The sequence below is a fragment of the Gossypium hirsutum genome, chromosome A05, assembly GCF_007990345.1.
Source record: "Gossypium hirsutum isolate 1008001.06 chromosome A05, Gossypium_hirsutum_v2.1, whole genome shotgun sequence".
Lineage (NCBI taxonomy): Eukaryota > Viridiplantae > Streptophyta > Magnoliopsida > Malvales > Malvaceae > Gossypium > Gossypium hirsutum.
In genome coordinates this window covers 70,572,522-70,590,513 of record NC_053428.1, presented here as the reverse complement: position 1 = coordinate 70,590,513, position 17,992 = coordinate 70,572,522, and the positions used below count along the sequence as shown (strand labels likewise).

Sequence of the window (17,992 nt, the reverse complement as noted above, 5' to 3'; positions counted from 1 at the left end):
GGCTAATCAATCATATAGATGAATTTTTTGAATGAACTCTTCAATTCAAAGAAGAAGTGATCCCTTCTCTCGCTACTGGTTGATCTCCAGATCTACCCCTCCCCCTCCATCAACTAATCTTATTCTTGGATCTTGTTCGTGAAATTGATAAAAATCAATATTTTTATGTATTTTTCTAATTTCTATGTGTATTAAATTACTATAGTCTGATATATTTCCTTCATTTTATTTCTTTTATTTATTGTTATTGTTTTCGTTCTCATATTTCCTTCAGATGAATATAAAACAAAAAAAACTCCAGAGGCTATTTTTTCATTTCACAGGTCGAGAAATCCACTTTGAATCTTTTTTCTGATATACATAAAGTAAATAGAAAAATATTCGAAGTTCCTATTTTTCATTCTAATACAATATTTAATAATATTAAATTAAATAATAGGAGACTCAAAATGAAAGTTTCTTTTTCGCACTCACTCTCCATCACATTGGCAGAACAAAAGTGTCATATGTATCGATATGGAAATATTTGATATGTGAAGACATGATTTGGTTTAGGTTTCTATCTATTATAGAATAGATAGAATATATAGATAGAAATGGATCTTGTTGTGTTCTGGAATCAAAGAAAGATAAGATGTTGAAAAAGGCTCTTAGGTTGTAACTTGAAATAAATGTTTCTCTTTATCTCGAAAGGAATAGAATATCAATTTATTCCTAGGAACAAGAAGATTGAATCAGAAATATCGACAGATTCTTGTGGAGTCCAAATAAATATGAAATAAAAAGAAATCGACTGTTCCAATTTCATCTTTATCGAATTTTAATATCAGAATAGTGGATATAGTCACGATTCAATGGGTTAGATCCACTTACTTTTTCTTTTGTTGATTTCTAATCTTTACAATTCTTTACAGTGGATTTGATTAGAATAATCTAATTCAAAATCAAAACAAAATATAAATATATATTTGTCACTTCAAGAGACGGCTTATCATTATTCATTATAATTTCAACTTTCTTTTAGAATTACTCTACTCTAACTCATTAGAATAATAACTTATTAGAGTTAAATTATAAAATTTCTAATTCAATTATTATACATATACAGTTGGGTTTTTATTACCAATAAAAACAACATCCTTAGTATTCAATATGAATACTACCATTTCATAGGAGTTTTATGAAAAATAAAAGTCAAAAGCCCCTTATCGGATTTGAATCGATGACTTACGCCTTACCATGGCATTACTCTACCACTGAGTTAAAAGGGCAGTTTGATTCAATTACTGAATGAATTAGTAGACGGATAAGATCTATTTATATATATATAAGTATATGCAGTAGACTCATAGTGGCTAGTAGCTCTTAGGAATGAGAATTCTAATTTACTTAACGTGTAGAGGGTAAAATGGTTTTATTGGTATTGGGTTTGATAAATATCAATGCAATGAATTGTTTCAAGGCCAATCATAATTGGCTTATCAGAACAGAACGAAATTCATTTATTTGATTAATACAGGTACCTTAGCAATTCGACTGCACTCGAACATTAAATGTTCATGCCCAAGCCCATATTTTAAATGAGCCTCATTGTTTTGCCCAAGCCCTCCAAAAATTTGGTTAGATTTTCGGGCTTGGGTGAATAAGCCGACCTATGAATAAAATAACTGAAAATTGAGGCCAACCAAATAAACTCTATTATTATTGAATGAGTTAATTGCATCATACCTCCCTAAATTATAACTTTCATTTTAAGTTGGTCCTCAAAGTTTAAAACATTCTCATTATATCTCCAGAATATCGATGTTATATCATTAAGATCCTTTCATTACTAAAATCGTTAATTTAATCGTTCAATGAGATGTCAAATCTTATATGACATAGTTTAAAATGAAAAATCTAAAGCAAATTAATATTATAAAGATGGATGTTGTAAAAATTTTAGTTTGAGGTTTTCGAAGCTTTTTTATTGTTCAATCTCTCTTTTTTGTGGATTTTTTTTATTTTTAATTTTAACTATAACACCTTACACCCGACCTGGACAGTGGACACGAATGCAAAATTGCCACATCCATTTTTGGAGAAACTCAAAACCAAGTCAAGTTCATACGAAAAAGGGGAAATATAAAATAATTTATGCAAGTGTGGCAACTAAAACATGTAAAACGTGATAAACAATCTTAAACGGGCCCTTATACATTAAATTGGGGTCAAGGATGGCAAAAAATGAAGCTAGATTATGAATCTTGGGTCAAACTAGCAAAATACAATGCAATGTCTCAAGACATGTCTTCCTTGTTTCATGTTTTTAGGTTTGAAGTTGTATTTCTCGAGACATTGGGACCATGTCTTGAGACTTGACCCCTTATCTCTCGGGACTTAACCTCAAATCTTGAGACTTGAGCTCGAATTTTCAACAACTTAACTTTGATTTTTTATGTCTTGAGACAAGGTTATCATGTCTTGACACTAGACACTCAATGACTCAAGACTTGCTTAATAAGTCTTGAGACTTATGCCCACAAATGTAAGAAAATGTTCTTATAGTCTCAATACATTAGTCTAAAAGTACAGAAAAATGACATTTCCAGTCATGCAATTGACTCTCTAAATGAACCTAAACATTTCCAGCATGCAACTAATCCTACATGAACATATTTGATGTGTAAAAGCAAGTCCAAAACATGTATTTTCATGGAAATTAACTTATTAGGCCAAAATCTCAATAGACAAGTAAATTGTAAATTATAAAACATGCTATCACCGTATATAATCAAACCTCAAAATCCAACATAAAGATAATCAAATGTCCAAATTGGTACCAAAATAATTCTGATATGCCAAGAAATACCAAAACACCAATATTTATCATTCATAGAGATTATAGTCACCTAGGTACATGCCCATAATTGTTAGAAAACTCAATAAGCATTACAAAATCTAAGATGAAGTTGAGACTTGAGCCTTGGATGTTGAGGACCAATTAATCGAACACGTAAGCTCTCTGGAAACCTACACATGAAACAAACAACCCAAACATTGAGCTTTGAAAAGTTCAGTGGTGGCAGCGAAACCAAATTCAAAAAATAACATTATTAAGCAATATAATATGCTAAATTACAATGCGACATCAATCAATCATACCATATTCTACCTATATATCATCCTATATCATCATTGTAGACACTCGTTTTTGTCCGAGCCCGATTGAAGACCATTTAAAATTTTGTTCTCTCTTAGACCGTTCGAAGCCCACCCGATTTTGATCTATTTGAGACCTTTATTTTTCTTTTCTTTCTTCTTTCCTTTTTGGGCCTGTCAAAGGCCCATATTATTATTATCATCACTACTACTACTACTATTATTAAATATCATTATTATCTTTTTTTTACAAATAAACAAGATTAAAAAATAATATATAAACATGAAATGAAATGAAAAAAAGGAGGCGGATTTTCATTATTTTTGTTCTTAAAAAAAAAAGGAAAAAAAACACAACAACTACAAGCATTCTATTTCTTTTTTTTTTCTTTTCTTCTATCATTTTTTCGGCCATAGATATGTCATGAGGGATCGAATTTTGGGTTTCGATGAATGGGACGTCACCGGACTGTGGGTCCTCCACCCCTAGAAGGCCCCCAAAAATCCCATTTTTCCCTCCATTTCCTAAAATAAAGGTTTCTTTTAAAAAAAGGCTTGATTTTAGGAAAAATTTTGAATTTTTTTAAAAAGAGAAAATTTAAATTTTAACAAATAAAAATTTGTTTTTTTGTTATTTTAAAGGAAATTTTAAAATTTTAAAACAAAGATTTGATTTTTTTTTCAAGTATTTCAAAGTAAAAGCTTTAATATTTAAGAAAAATAACATTTTTTTTTCCAAAAAAAAGAGAAATTTTAGATTTTGAAAAATAAAAATCTACTTTTTTTAGTCATTTTAAAGGAAAGTTTAAAATTTTAAAATAAAATTTTGAATTTTTTTTCAACTATTTTAAAATAAAAGCTTTAATCTATAAGAAAATTAGTTATTTTTTTAAAAAAAAGGAGAAAATTTAGATTTTGAAAATAAAAATCTATTTTTTTAAAGTCTTTTTAAAGGAAAGTTTAAATTTTTAAAACAAAGTTTAAATTTTTTTAACTATTTTCTTCCACATTTTTTATCTTTTAGTCCTAAAATCAAGCTATGCCATTTTGTTTCCATCTTTAATAAATAATTTACACTTATATCTTCCATTCCACTTGCATTTATACATTATATATTTAATGTTAATTATGCACTTTATTTTAATATTTTATATTTATTCACACTTGTATAATTTTTATTTATTCTTATTTTGTTTTTATTTATTTTCATGTCTATTTATATTTATTTTTTTACACATTCCCTTTACTTATATTTTAATATTATTTATTTATGTTACTTTAATTCTTATATTGTATTATGAATAAGGTGTATTATTGTTATTATTATTATCATCATGTTAAGGTCTTATTTATTTCATTTTTCTTTTTATTATAGCCATTTTGAAAGAGTTTTAACTTTTCATTAACTTTAGCCAATTTAATTAATTTTCCTATTTTATTACTATTCGTTTTAAAAGAGGGAACTTTAGGTCATTTTTCCATCCTATAATTGTTGACATGAAGTTAGTTAAGTAGGTGTTATATTTTAATGAAACCATAAGGTTTTTACATTTGAATTTAGGTTAGTCCTTAAGATCTTACCTACCATTTACCTTAGAAAAATTATAAATAATATGTAAGATTTTTTTAGGGTTTTAAATTAGTTTTAAATATCGTATAGGATTAGAATCTTAAGTTAATATGTAACAATTTTTAGGACTTTATTCAAGATTAAAACTTAATATTTTTGTAGGTGAATTGTAAACCATGAATAGGTCGTTCTAAGCATTTTATTTTATAAACTTTTTTAAAAAGTTAATAAATGTTATTTAAGATTTATTATTTTAGGATTTTGACGAATTTAAATCTTAGATCAAAAATTTTAAAGTAAGATAAATGATAATACTCTAAAATGATGTGTTTTTATATATTAATTATGTGTTTATTTTGAGCTTGAGCCTACTAATTTGAGCTATTTATGTCTTTTTATCTTTTAGGGACTAAATTAGAGGCGAAAAGTAAATTCAAGGGAAAAAGCGTCAATTCGGAGATTAAATGGCCAATATGCAACGTGGGACAAATATGGTGCCAAAAGTGAGAACATGGAAGGCACAAGGACTTAAAAGTAAATAGAAGAGATTTTATTTTGGAAGACTCTATTTTATTTTATTCTATTAGGATAATTAATATTAAGATAATTATTAGGATTATTCAAATTTAGGATTTTATTTTAATTATCTTTGTTTATCTTTAATTAAATGTATTTATCTTTTTAGAATTTAAGTTCAATTAAACTATCTCCCTAGCACTATAAATAGGGGGTGAAGTGACTCTATTTGGGAGGATCTTTTTCTGTAAACACTCTCCCCCAAAAGTCTTTTGTTCTTTCATATTTCTTTTCAATAAAATTTCTTTTTCCATATTTTTATTTATTTTCTTTCCCACAATTATCATGAGCCACTAAAACACTTCTAGCCAAAAGTTGTCAATATTTCCCCAAAAAAGGTTCTTAAGGCCTAGAATCCGTACTTAGCCTTCTCACCAAGTATTCATCGTTTCTCCGCACTACGGGCTGACGCTTCCGTCCATGGCCCTTAAGAAGTAAGCTTTTCAGCATATGCAAAGGCGGCCGCTTTTTATGTTTTGGAAGGATTGCATAGTCGGTTCGTTAACTTACTACGTCAGAGGTTGGCGAGCCAAAGAGACAAAATGGCGTGGGATTCGCCATTGAGAAGCGTTGATCTAGCATAGATTACTGGCTAGAGTCAGGTTCCCTAAAAATCGTAAGTCTAATCTTTGGAGATGGTGGTCGTAGGCGTCCTCTTCCACTATAACTGGCTTACTCGAGTCGAGAAGGATCATCCAAAAGCCAAGGATTGAACCCAAGGAGGAATGAGACAACCGGAGGCTGGAACTTTCCCATAAGAATTTCTTTTCTCTTAAAACTCTCTTTATTATTTTTATTATTTTCGTAATCATAATTTCAGTAAACTTTAAATTCTGTTTTTATTTTATTTTCGCTTCCAAAATCAATTCTTAAATTCTGTTTTTTATTTTTTTCCAGGAATGCAGGTTTTCTTAGGCACGATTTTTCCCAAGATTTCGAGAGACAAGCATTCGTATAATCCGGTCCCTGAGGATTCGACCCTACTTCCCCTTTACTATTTCTTTTTCATTATTTTACAGGGAATAGGATATTTTTGGTGCTCTCAACGACCACATCAAATTTTGGCGCCGTTGCCGGGGACCGGTAACATACTAATCTTGTTTTTCTTTGTTTTCTATGACCAGATCTGCTCCAGGTACTTTTGCGTTCGACTCAGAAATCTAAAAGACTGCGAAAGCTAATCGAAAGGAAACAAAACTAAGGAAAAAGCAGTCAGCGGTGGTTGGAACTCAAAGCAATCCACCGCCAGAAATTAAAATCGACGACGAAGTAGAGTCTAGGGTTAACGAAAACCCTACTCAAACGTTAGAAAGTAAAGAAGAAGAAGTTGATTCCCCTGAAGAAGTGCTGAACACTAGGGTTGACGAAAACCTTAATTTAACACCTCAACTTATGGCTCAGACAATTCGGCAACTGGTCGAAGCACCGACAGAACAACCGCCACTATGCATCACGTATCCTACTATGGATACTGATTTTGAATTAAAGTCAGGCTTGATTCAGCTACTGCCAACTTTCCGTGGGTTACAAAATGAAAACCCCCACAAGCATTTAAAAGAATTCCATATGGTTTGTTTGAGTATGAAACCTTAGGGGGTAACTGAGGATAAAATTAAATTGCGCGCTTTCCCTTTTTCCCTAGCAGATTCAGCCAGGGAATGGTTATTTTATTTACCTCCTGGATCCATTACAACTTGGGCTGATCTATCTCGTTTATTCCTTAACAGGTTTTTCCCTGCATCACGAGCGGCTGAGTTAAGAAGAGAAATCGTGGGCATAAGGCAAAAAGACGCAGAGACTTTATACGACTATTGGGAGCGATTTAAGAAGTTGTGTGCAAGTTGCCCACAACACAGTATAACAGAACAGTCTTTGCTCCAGTACTTTTATGAAGGCTTGAAACCCATGGAGATGAATATGGTAGATGCCGCGAGTGGAGGAGCGTTAGTCAACATGACTCCACAACAAGCAAGGGACTTAATCTCCACAATGGCTGCAAATTCCCAACAATTTCGAGCCAATCCTGAACCCCCTAGAAGGGTTCACTAGCTAAGTAATTCTACCATTGAAGATAGACTTGATAGACTTACTAATATTGTGAATTCCCTTGTTACAGAAAAATTGAAACCAGCCCGAGTATGTGGAATATGTGCTACACCTGAACATACGACTGATGCGTGCCCTAGTCTGTGTGACGATTCTGTGGCCCATTTAGATGCTGTGGGAAATTTTCCTGGGTCACCACAAAGACGATACGACCCTTATGCCAATACCTACAACCCAGGATGGAGGGACCACCCTAATTTTAGTTATGGGGCTAATCCACGATATAACCAGCCATACCAAAATCGAGCCCCACAACAGTCGCAAGATTCAGGTAATTCTTTAGAAACTTTGGTCAATAAATTAGCAACTAATGTTCTTGATTTTCAACAGCAAACTCTCAATTTCCAAAGAGAAATGAAGGGTTTTCAGCAGAAAACTGAAGCATCCATAAGGGAGTTGACCACATCAATTGAGAAATTAAACTCTCAAGGGAAACTGCCATCACAAACAGAACCAAACCCGAGGCAGAATGCGAATGCAGTAACATTACGAAGCAGAAAGATCCTGGAACCAGTTCCTGGCAAGAATCTTGGTCAAGAAATCGCCCAGGAAACTCCAGGAAACGACGAACAGATCTGAACAAAACCCCCACTGCCGAAAATCCAACCTCCATTCCCAGGACGATTAAATCAGTGTCGAAAAAGTAAGGAAGACAAGGAGATCCTCGAAACATTCAGGAATGTTGTGATCAACTTACCACTGTTAGATGCCATTAGATAGATTCTGCGGTATGCCAAGTTCCTCAAAGAACTTTGCACCAACAAACGAAAACTAACAGGTAATGAAAAGGTAAGTGTTGGTGAGAATGTTTCCGCAGTTCTACAGCGAAAAATGCCGGTTAAATGCAAAGATAGGGGTATGTTCACTATTCCATGCAAAATTGGCCATTTGGGAATTAAGAAGGCTATGTGTGATCTAGGGGCCTCAATAAATGTAATGCCTTATTTTATTTATGAATCACTTAACGCGGGTTTTTTGACAAAGACAGGTGTTATTATTCAATTGGCAGACAGGTCTATTGTGCATCCCGAAGGAGTCATCGAGGACGTCTTGGTAAAAGTTAATGAACTTATTTTCCCTGCAGATTTCTACGTAATTAAGATGGAGGAGGACAACACTGCTGGATCTTCAGACCTCCTGTTGGGCCGACCCTTCCTTAGTACTACTAGCACCAAGATCGATGTCCGAAACGGCACTCTTACGATGGAATTTGATGGGGAGGTCGTGAAATTCAATGTTTACGATGCCATTAGCCATCCAAGCGAAATCTTGAGCGTAAACCGCATCGACCTGATTGACTCATTAGTGGACAAGACTTTTGAGTCAACTTATGAAGACGAATCCGAATATAGATATGATGATTATGAATTTGTTAAGACATTATTATCACCATCAGAAACTAAACTTCTACCTTCTGTTGTGCAGGCTCCAGATTTGGAATTGAAACCACTTCCCGTGCATCTCAAGTATGCATTTTTAGGAAAAGGTAATACCTTACCCATTATAATTTCAAATAAACTCTCTAAACCCAAGGAGGAAAGTTTGATCCAGGTACTAAAGAGTCATAAGGAGGCGATTGGCTGAACCATTGCTGACTTGAAGGGGATAAGCCCCTTGACATGCACCCACAAGATTTACTTGGAGGAGAATACGAAACCAAGGAGAGAGGCACAAAGACGCTCAAACCCGAATATGATGGAGGTGGTGAAAAAAGAAATAATTAAGCTGCTGGATGCTGACATCATTTTCCCCATTTCTGACGGCAGATGGGTAAGTCTGGTACAAGTCGTGCCCAAAAAAACGGGCGTGACAGTAAAGAAAAATGCTGAGGGCGACTTAGTACCGGTCCGAGTGCAGAACGGGTGGCGTGTCTGCATCGATTACAAAAAGTTGAACGCTTTTACTAGAAAAGATCATTTTCCTCTTCCTTTTATAGATCAAATGCTTGAACGTTTAGCTGGTAAAACTCAGTTTTGTTGTCTTGATGGATATTCAGGTTTCTTCCAGATCCCTGTTGCACCAGAAGACCAGGAAAAGACCACTTTTACATGCCCGTTCGGCACGTTTGCATACAAGAGGATGCTATTTGGACTTTGCAACGCACTAGCTACCTTCCAGAGATGCATGATGAGATTTTACAGGCATTTTATAAAAAACTTCTCAAGAATAGCTGAACCATTGTGCGAGCTGTTGCAGAAAGACAAAAAATTTGAGTTTGACTCAAAATGCAAGGAAGCTTTTGATACACTTAAGCAAAAGTTGGTAACCGCCCCTATAGTACAAGCACCAGACTGGAACTATCCCTTTGAAATTATGTGCGATGCAAGCGAACGTAGCGTGGGAGCCGTATTGGGACAAAAGATAGCAAAAGAGCCACATGTCATCTGTTACGCCTCAAAGACCCTAGATGCTGCACAAAGCAACTACACAACCACAGAAAAAGAACTTTTAGCTATTGTGTTTGCTTTAGATAAATTTCGATCATATTTACTAGGATCTAAGGTGATTATTTTTTCTGACCATGTAGCTCTTAGGTACTTAATCGCAAAGAAGGAAGCAAAGCCAAGGCTCATTAGGTGGATTTTACTGCTCCAAGAATTTGACATCGAGATTCGTGACAAAAAGGGGTGTGAAAACCTGGTGGCCGACCACTTGAGTAGGATAAAAACTCCATTTGATGATGATCCCATAAAGGATGAGTTCCCCGACGAAAGCTTATTCTCAACCGAGGCTTACTATCCGTGGTATGCAGACATAGTTAATCTCTTAACCACGGGATTGCTGCCTACTGAGTTAGCTCAATCCGTAAAAAACAAGCTTAGACGAGAAGCTCGGTATTATATATGGGACGATCCATACTTGTGGAAACATTGCTCAGATCAGATAATACGACGATGTATTCCAGAAACTGAGGTAACCTCTATCCTTACTTTTTGTCACACAAAAGCTTGTGGAGGTCACTTTGGCCCTAAACGGACAGCTCACAAGGTATTGGAGTGTGGGCTATATTGGCCTACAATCTTTCACGACGCGTTTAACTTCTGTAAGTCTTGCGATAAATGTCAGCATACAGGTAATATCACTAGACGAAATCAAATGCCTCTATCCCCGATTCATGTATGTGAGATTTTTGATGTATGGGGCATTGATTTCATGGGCCCCTTTATTTTTTCGTTTGGAAACGTATATATTCTTCTTGCAGTAGACTATGTTTCTAAGTGGATAGAAGCAAAGCCTACTCGCAATGATAATGCTAATATTGTTGTGGAGTTTCTAAAACGAACTATTTTTTCTAGGTTTGGAACACCTCGAGCGTTGATCAGTGATCGTGGTACCCACTTTTGCAACAAGGTCATGGAGGCACTACTATCAAAATATGGGGTTCATCATCGTATAGCAACAGCCTACCATCCCCAAACGAACGGCCTAGCAGAGGTTTCAAACAGGGAGATCAAGTCAATTTTGGAAAAAACGGTTCGACCCAACCGTAAGGATTGGAGTCTTCGGCTCAATGACGCGCTTTGGGCCTATCGGACGGCGTATAAGGGACCAATTGGCATGACCCCGTATCGACTTGTTTTTGGCAAAGCATGTCATCTACGAGTAGAGTTGGAGCATAAAGCTTATTGTGCTATTCGACAATGTAACATGGAGTTAGAGCCCGCGGGGAAGGCAAGGAAATTGGACATTCAAGAATTGGAGGAAATTCGCAATGATGCCTACGAGAATGCTCGAATTTATAAGGACAAAACAAGATGTTTCATGACAAAAATATAGTTCAGAAGCATTTCTCAGTAGGACAAAGAGTTTTGCTTTATAACTCCGTATTAAAGCTATTCCCAGGTAAGCTTCGATCTCGGTGGCAAGGACCTTTTATTGTGACTGAAGTATTTACAAATGGCGCAGTTGAAATAGAGAGTGAAGATGGTCAACGGCTGAAGCCATTTTACGAGAATTTCCAGGCCCACACGGTCGAGAAAATTCAATTAGAACCACCATAAAACCGTTCAAGGCGTCGAGCTAACGACGTTAAACAAGTGCTTGTTGGGAGGCAACCCAATCTTTCTTTTTATTTTTATTTTTACTTTTATTTTTTATTATTTATTATTTTCTTTTATTTTTATTTTATTTTAGTTAAATATTAATAAATTTATCTTCTTCCGTCTAGGTGAAATGAAGCGAAAATACGAAGAAAAAAAAAGACAGAAAGTGTGCACCAAAACAACCCTATCCATGCTGCCAAACAGTTCTATTCCATCCCAGAATACCATATCTCTGCAGCCAAACAGTCCTATTCCAACCTTAGAATCCCCAAAACCTACAGCCAAACACCCCTTTTCAGCAAATAAAACCCCCAAACCTTACATTTTTTTCTTCTTTTCCCAAATTTCTCCATAACCGCCAACTCCTTTCTCCTCCACCACCCACCGCTGATTTCTCAGCCACCATGGTGAGAACCCGAAGCTGAACCGCCGTTGCCACGTCGCCCACCCCGTCTCCACCTCTTGCCGTTTTGCCATCTTTTTCTCCACCGTGTGCGCCTACTGACGGTAACTACATGGGGAGTTTTTCTAAACTTTTTTTTCTCCACCTATTTGTTTTCCTTTTACTTTCACATCGAGGACTATGTGTTTTAAGTGGGGGGAGGCATTCTTCGTTGTTATTATCTGCTATTTTTGCTGTCACATTGTTGTTGCTGCTGTTTTGTGCTCGTTTCTGCCCATTTATTTTAAGAATATCCTGCCGCTTTTCATGCCCAAGATTTTACCAGGAATTGCCTACTGTTTGACCTACAAGCATGATTCTTACCTTCTAAGGAAGTTATGATTTTTCCCATAATTGATGCCATATCCACTAATTTATTTTTATTAGGCTAAAAATAATTGTGATTAATAGGGTTAATTCTATCTTGCTTTTCGTAAAATTGATCAAGTTTAATATAAAGTGAACACTTAAAATGATTGCTTGCTTAATTAATGTTCATGGCTATTAGGTGATTATTGAAACTTATTTTTGACACTTAAATTTTTTTTCTTTCCCGAGTTCTCAAGAATTTTAAATATCGTTTAATTTTTAATAAATGTTTTCCATGGTTATGAGTACAGCTTAGACCGTGACTGACTGAGTAACCGGGGTAGGGTGCTTGGGTTGTCATTCTACTTCGCGTCAAAAGGTTGTGTGACGTGACAAGTAAAACTCCGCTAGCCAAGGTTATGAGTATGGCTCAAATCGTGACTGACTAAGTAACCGGGGTAGGGTGCTTGGGTTGTCATTCTACTTCGCGTCAAAAGGTTGTGTGACGTGTTGGGTAAAACTCCGCTAACCGGAAATAAATAATTTTAGGAGTATGTTGGGCTGAGTAACCGGGGTGGGGTGCTTGGGTTGTCATCTCTCTTCGCGTCAAAAGGTTTAATATATTCCTAAGTAAATAAATAATAATAAATTTAAAAAAAATCAAAAAATCAAAAAAGGAAAAAAGGAAAAAAAAGAACAAAAAAATAAGTACTAATAAAGTTGCACTTCGGGGACTAAAGGAGGAAATAATTAAGGTGTCTTAGTAGGTTTGGTAATTTACCTAAACGGCATAACTCAAGTCGATCTTAATTTTTGTGTGAAATAATTGGAATACTTTTTTCTGTTTTACTTAAAGCAAGCTTAGAGGTCTCTTTATTTTTCATATGCATTTTTAACTAATTTTTATGAAACTTTGGAGTGGTATTTCTTTTATGGCAGAATCTGGCTTTCACAGTCGATAAGAACCATACTTGAGGGCAAGCATGGGCTAAGTAGGGGGAATTTGATAATACTCTAAAATGATGTGTTTTTATATATTAATCATGTGTTTATTTTGAGCTTGAGCCTACTAATTTGAGCTATTTATGTCTTTTTATCTTTTAGGGACTAAATTGGAGGCGAAAAGTAAATTCAAGGGAAAAAGCGTCAATTCGGAGATTAAATGGGCCAATATGCAACGTGGGACAAATATGGTGCCAAAAGTGAAAACATGGAAGGCACAAGGACTTAAAAGCAAATAGAAGAGATTTTATTTTGGAAGACTCTATTTTATTTTATTCTATTAGGATAATTAATATTAAGATAATTATTAGGATTATTCAAATTTAGGATTTTATTTTAATTATCTTTGTTTATCTTTAATTAAATGTATTTATCTTTTTAGAATTTAAGTTCAATTAGACTATCTCCCTAGCACTATAAATAGGGGGTGAAGTGACTCTATTTGGGAGGATCTTTTTCTGTAAACACTCTCCCCCAAAAGTCTTTTGTTCTTTCATATTTCTTTTCAATAAAATTTCTTTTTCCATATTTTTATTTATTTTCTTTCCCACAATTATCATGAGCCACTAAAACCCTTCTAGCCAAAAGTTGTCAATATTTCCCCAAAAAAGGTTCTTGAGGCCTAGAATCCGTACTTAGCCTTCTCGCCAAGTATTCATCGTTTCTCCGCACTACGGGCTGACGCTTCCATCCATGGCCCTTAAGAAGTAAGCTTTTCAGCATATGCAAAGGCGGCCGCTTTGTATGTTTTGGAAGGATTGCATAGTCGGTTTGTTAACTTACTGTGTCAGAGGTTGGCAAGCCAAAGAGACAAAATGGCGTGGGATTCGCCATTGAGAAGCGTTGATCTAGCATAGATTACTGGCTAGAGTCAGGTTCCCTAAAAATCGTAAGTCTAATCTTTGGAGCTGGTGGTCGTAGGCGTCCTCTTCCACTATAACTGGCTTACTCGAGTCGAGAAGGATCATCCAAAAGCCAAGGATTGAACCCAAGGAGGAATGAGACAACCGGAGGCTGGAACTTTCCCATAAGAATTTCTTTTCTCTTAAAACTCTCTTTATTATTTTTATTATTTTCGTAATCATAATTTCAGTAAACTTTAAATTCTGTTTTTATTTTATTTTCGCTTCCAAAATCAATTCTTAAATTCTGTTTTTTATTTTTTTTCCAGGAAACACGATTCTGCCCAGGATTTCGAGAGACAAGCATTCGTATAATTCGGTCCCTGAGGATTCGACCCTACTTCCCCTTTACTATTTCTTTTTCATTATTTTACAGGGAATAGGATATTTTTGGTGCTCTCAACGACCACATCAATAAATCATAAACCTAACATAGGATACTTTCATAAGATTTTAATAGGTTCAATGTTATTAATTAAATCCTTTAAATAATAATAATAATAAAATATTGAATAAGTTGTAGATGTAATTTAGTATTTCTCTTAATTCATTGGTAATTTTTAGTTCTTTTTTTAGAATTCTAAAATAGAATTAATTTAGGAATTGAAGGTATTTTACTAGAATTGTTTAGGTATCTTTTAGGGTTCCCATTAAAAGTAAAAATCTCTAATTTAAGTTTCAAATTAGATAAGTTTGGTAAACACATCTTAATCGAGCAACAAGTAAACCGGAGGCGTTTCCTTTAGAGTTTTTATTTAAGATTTCCCTAAGATTTTAGCTTAAATTAAGACATTAATATGCTTAAATAAAAAAATCTAGCTCTCAAGATCTCATAGGACTATCCCCGGATAGGCGTTGTGGGGGTGCTATAACCTTCCCCACACGTAACCGTACTCTTGAACCCGAAATTTGGTAATGACTCTAGATTTTTAAGATTTTTCTGTAGTATTAATTCCAGATTTTTAGACGATAGGTAGCTAACCAACCTAGCCCTAATTGGTTAGTGGCGACTCTACGTAATTTAGTCCTTCCGTGTCTAGCTATGCTTACTAGGTCTCCATACTCTTATGTAAGCAACGTTATGACACTCATCTAATAAGAACCTTTAATAATAATTCACATGATCATTTCAAATAGAATTCACCTAAGCATTGTCCTTTAATATTGTCCACGCAATTCCATAAATAATAATCTTTCATATTTCTCATTCCATTACATTTCATCATAACATAAGTTCATATAAAAATTTTTAGCCCCTGTTGACAAATTATAGAATGAAGAATGGATACACTGGTTGACCCTTAATACTCTACAATAATGCACACAAGCGCCAAATGAGCATAAATGCTCTAATGCATGTAAAAACATGATTTCTCTAACAATCCAAAATAGGACACGAAAGTGCCCAATGTATATGCACAAGGGCAAATGAGATGCACCCAAGTGCCAATGAGAAACATTTTGAAGTCATTTAAAATAATATCGGAGAGGTTTGGACATACCCAAATCATAAAAGAAATTTTGAAACACTTGGGTGTTTTAAAAGGTATCTTTTCAAAGTGGATTTGAATAAGAAAAATGTTAAATCCAAAGTCAAAATTGAATTAGCCATTTTCACACGTTTTCCTAGTAGTTAATAGGTTTTGAAAGTCATTTATGACCCTCCCAAAGTCTCATTATGAAATGAAAACATTCAGACATTATTTAGAACCATTTTGAGGCTTAAAAACACGTGTTTGGAAGTATAAGGTAGCAATGTCTCGAGACATTAGCCCCCTAAAGTAGAATTTGAGTATTCTGACCAATGTATCTTGAGACACAAGTGCCATGTCTTGAGACCCAGAGGTAGGGGACCAAAAATTCAAGTTAAAAACACCTTAAAACCATCACAAAACACCCATTATCAAGGAAACCATAAAACATATTCAAAAAGGGAATTTGCAACCATACAAACACAAGTTCATTTAAGAACATTAATGGGTATTGAATCACAAATCAATTTACAAACACAAATTCAATTTAAGCCTTTATGTGCATGCCATGATTCTTATCCAAATGACAACCAACATAGATACATAACAATCTCAAAATCTTGAATGGTGATGCAAAGCTCCTAAGCTAGAATAATAAGCTTCTAGATGAGTCCATAACTGTAACGACACTAAATTCTTGAGTCACCATTTGAGCATTGACTTAGGCTGGCGATGGTAAATTTATTTTGGAATTGGTTTTTGTTGGAATTAATTTGGGTGGATTTTGGACCTTTTTATAAGAAATTAAGGATGTCGGGAAGCTTGTGTGAAGTAGAGGGAAGATAGGTGGCTAATATGGCGATTTTACCATTTTTGAATAAAAGCCTTCTCCCAATTAATGGGAAAAAATGGCTTGGCAAATTGAGGTAAGTGATCAAGTGGATTTGTCCCCATTTTTCTCTATATTATAATTGTAAGGCCCAATTTTGGCCCGGGCCCGTACAAAGACAAAATAAACAAAAAACAAAAATAAATACAAAAATAAATCACAAAAAATGTTACAACAGTCCAGTTTTTAAACAAGTTCAGCCTGTTAATTAAACCCAATAGCCCTTTTACAAAACAGCCTAAAGTTACAAGGCCCAAATGGCCCGAAACATTTTAGGAACAAGAATCCTAGGGTTTCTTCCCCTTTGCGGCACAACCGGACAGCAGCCCAGCCTCCATACCCTCCAGCAGCCACGCCCGCGCCTCCGTAAGGTAGCACAGCCCCCGTACTCGCGCCACGCACACCAATACCTGCAAAAAGGATGAACGCACAGCAAAAAGGAACAAATATTGTATTTTTTTATTTATTTCTTTCTTTTCAGCTATAAAGCCAAGATTTTTAATCTTTGTAACCGGTTACACACAAAGGCATATTACTCACAAAAAAAAGAACACGCAAAGAAATGCATATTAAATAGAAGAGCAATCAAAAATTATTGAAAGGTGATTTCAAGCACCTTATATTTCTGTTCTTCGAATCTGTTTCATTTCTTTCTTGTTATTTTTTTAGTGTAATGAAATAAAATAGAGGACTTACCTTGCAAACATGCCGTAGATCTCTTTTGGTTTCGTCGAAATCAAAGTCAAAATGAAATCATGAGGCTAAAAAAATGTCCCTCAAGGCATGAAAACACCGTTCTCCATTTAGGGAGGTGAATTGGTGCTTGAAGAGGAGTGCTAGAGGTCGGTTGGTGAGGAAGAAACGGGGACTAGGGTTAGAGTGGCTGAATAGCCAAAATTTGGCCCTTTTAAACGACTGAATACGGCTCGTTTTGAGCCTGATTCAGTGGCTTCAAAAACAGCATCGTTTAGGGGGGGCTCCGCGCGTTGACCTGTTCCAGGACCCGGATCCGCGCCTCTGAGCTTCAAATGGGGAATTTGCACAGTTAATCCCTCCCTTTTGCGCCTCATTTCAGCTGACCCCTATTGGCATTTTATTTTTTTTAATTTTCCCCAAAAGTCTGTGCGCTATTTCATTTTAGTCCGCGCTTGTGTGTAATGTTTTGGGGCCTGGATTATTTCCAGTTTGAGCCCCTACGCATTTGTGCGTTTTACCTATTGGACCCTTTTATTATTATTATTATTTTATTTTCAAATTATCCCTTTTGTTTTAGTTTAATTCTAATTAAGCCTCTTTATTTTATAGCCCTTTTTATTCTTAACTACTTATTTGTACAATTATTTTGGAGATTTTTTTTATTATTAGATTATTTTAATATTTTGTACAATATTTTTTATTTCTATATATATATATATATATTTATACATGCATGACTTTATTTTGTTTTATAAAATCATCACTTTAAATTTCTTTTTGCATTAAGCTATTTTAACATTCTTATATAACTTCTTGTTTAAATATTAATATATATATTAATACA

The 17,992-nt window shown here is 34.7% G+C and overlaps 1 long non-coding RNA gene across 1 annotated transcript; it reads right to left on the bottom strand.

Moving 5' to 3' along the window:
- Positions 1–16,490: 16,490 nt before the first annotated feature.
- LOC107957218 (uncharacterized) lies at positions 16,491–17,558 on the bottom strand. The gene is made up of 2 exons (XR_001700389.2): positions 17,149–17,558; positions 16,491–16,862 (listed from the first exon to the last, which is right to left on the bottom strand). It is a non-coding gene; the product is annotated as an uncharacterized lncRNA (long non-coding RNA).
- Between the last annotated feature and the right edge of the window lie 434 nt (positions 17,559–17,992).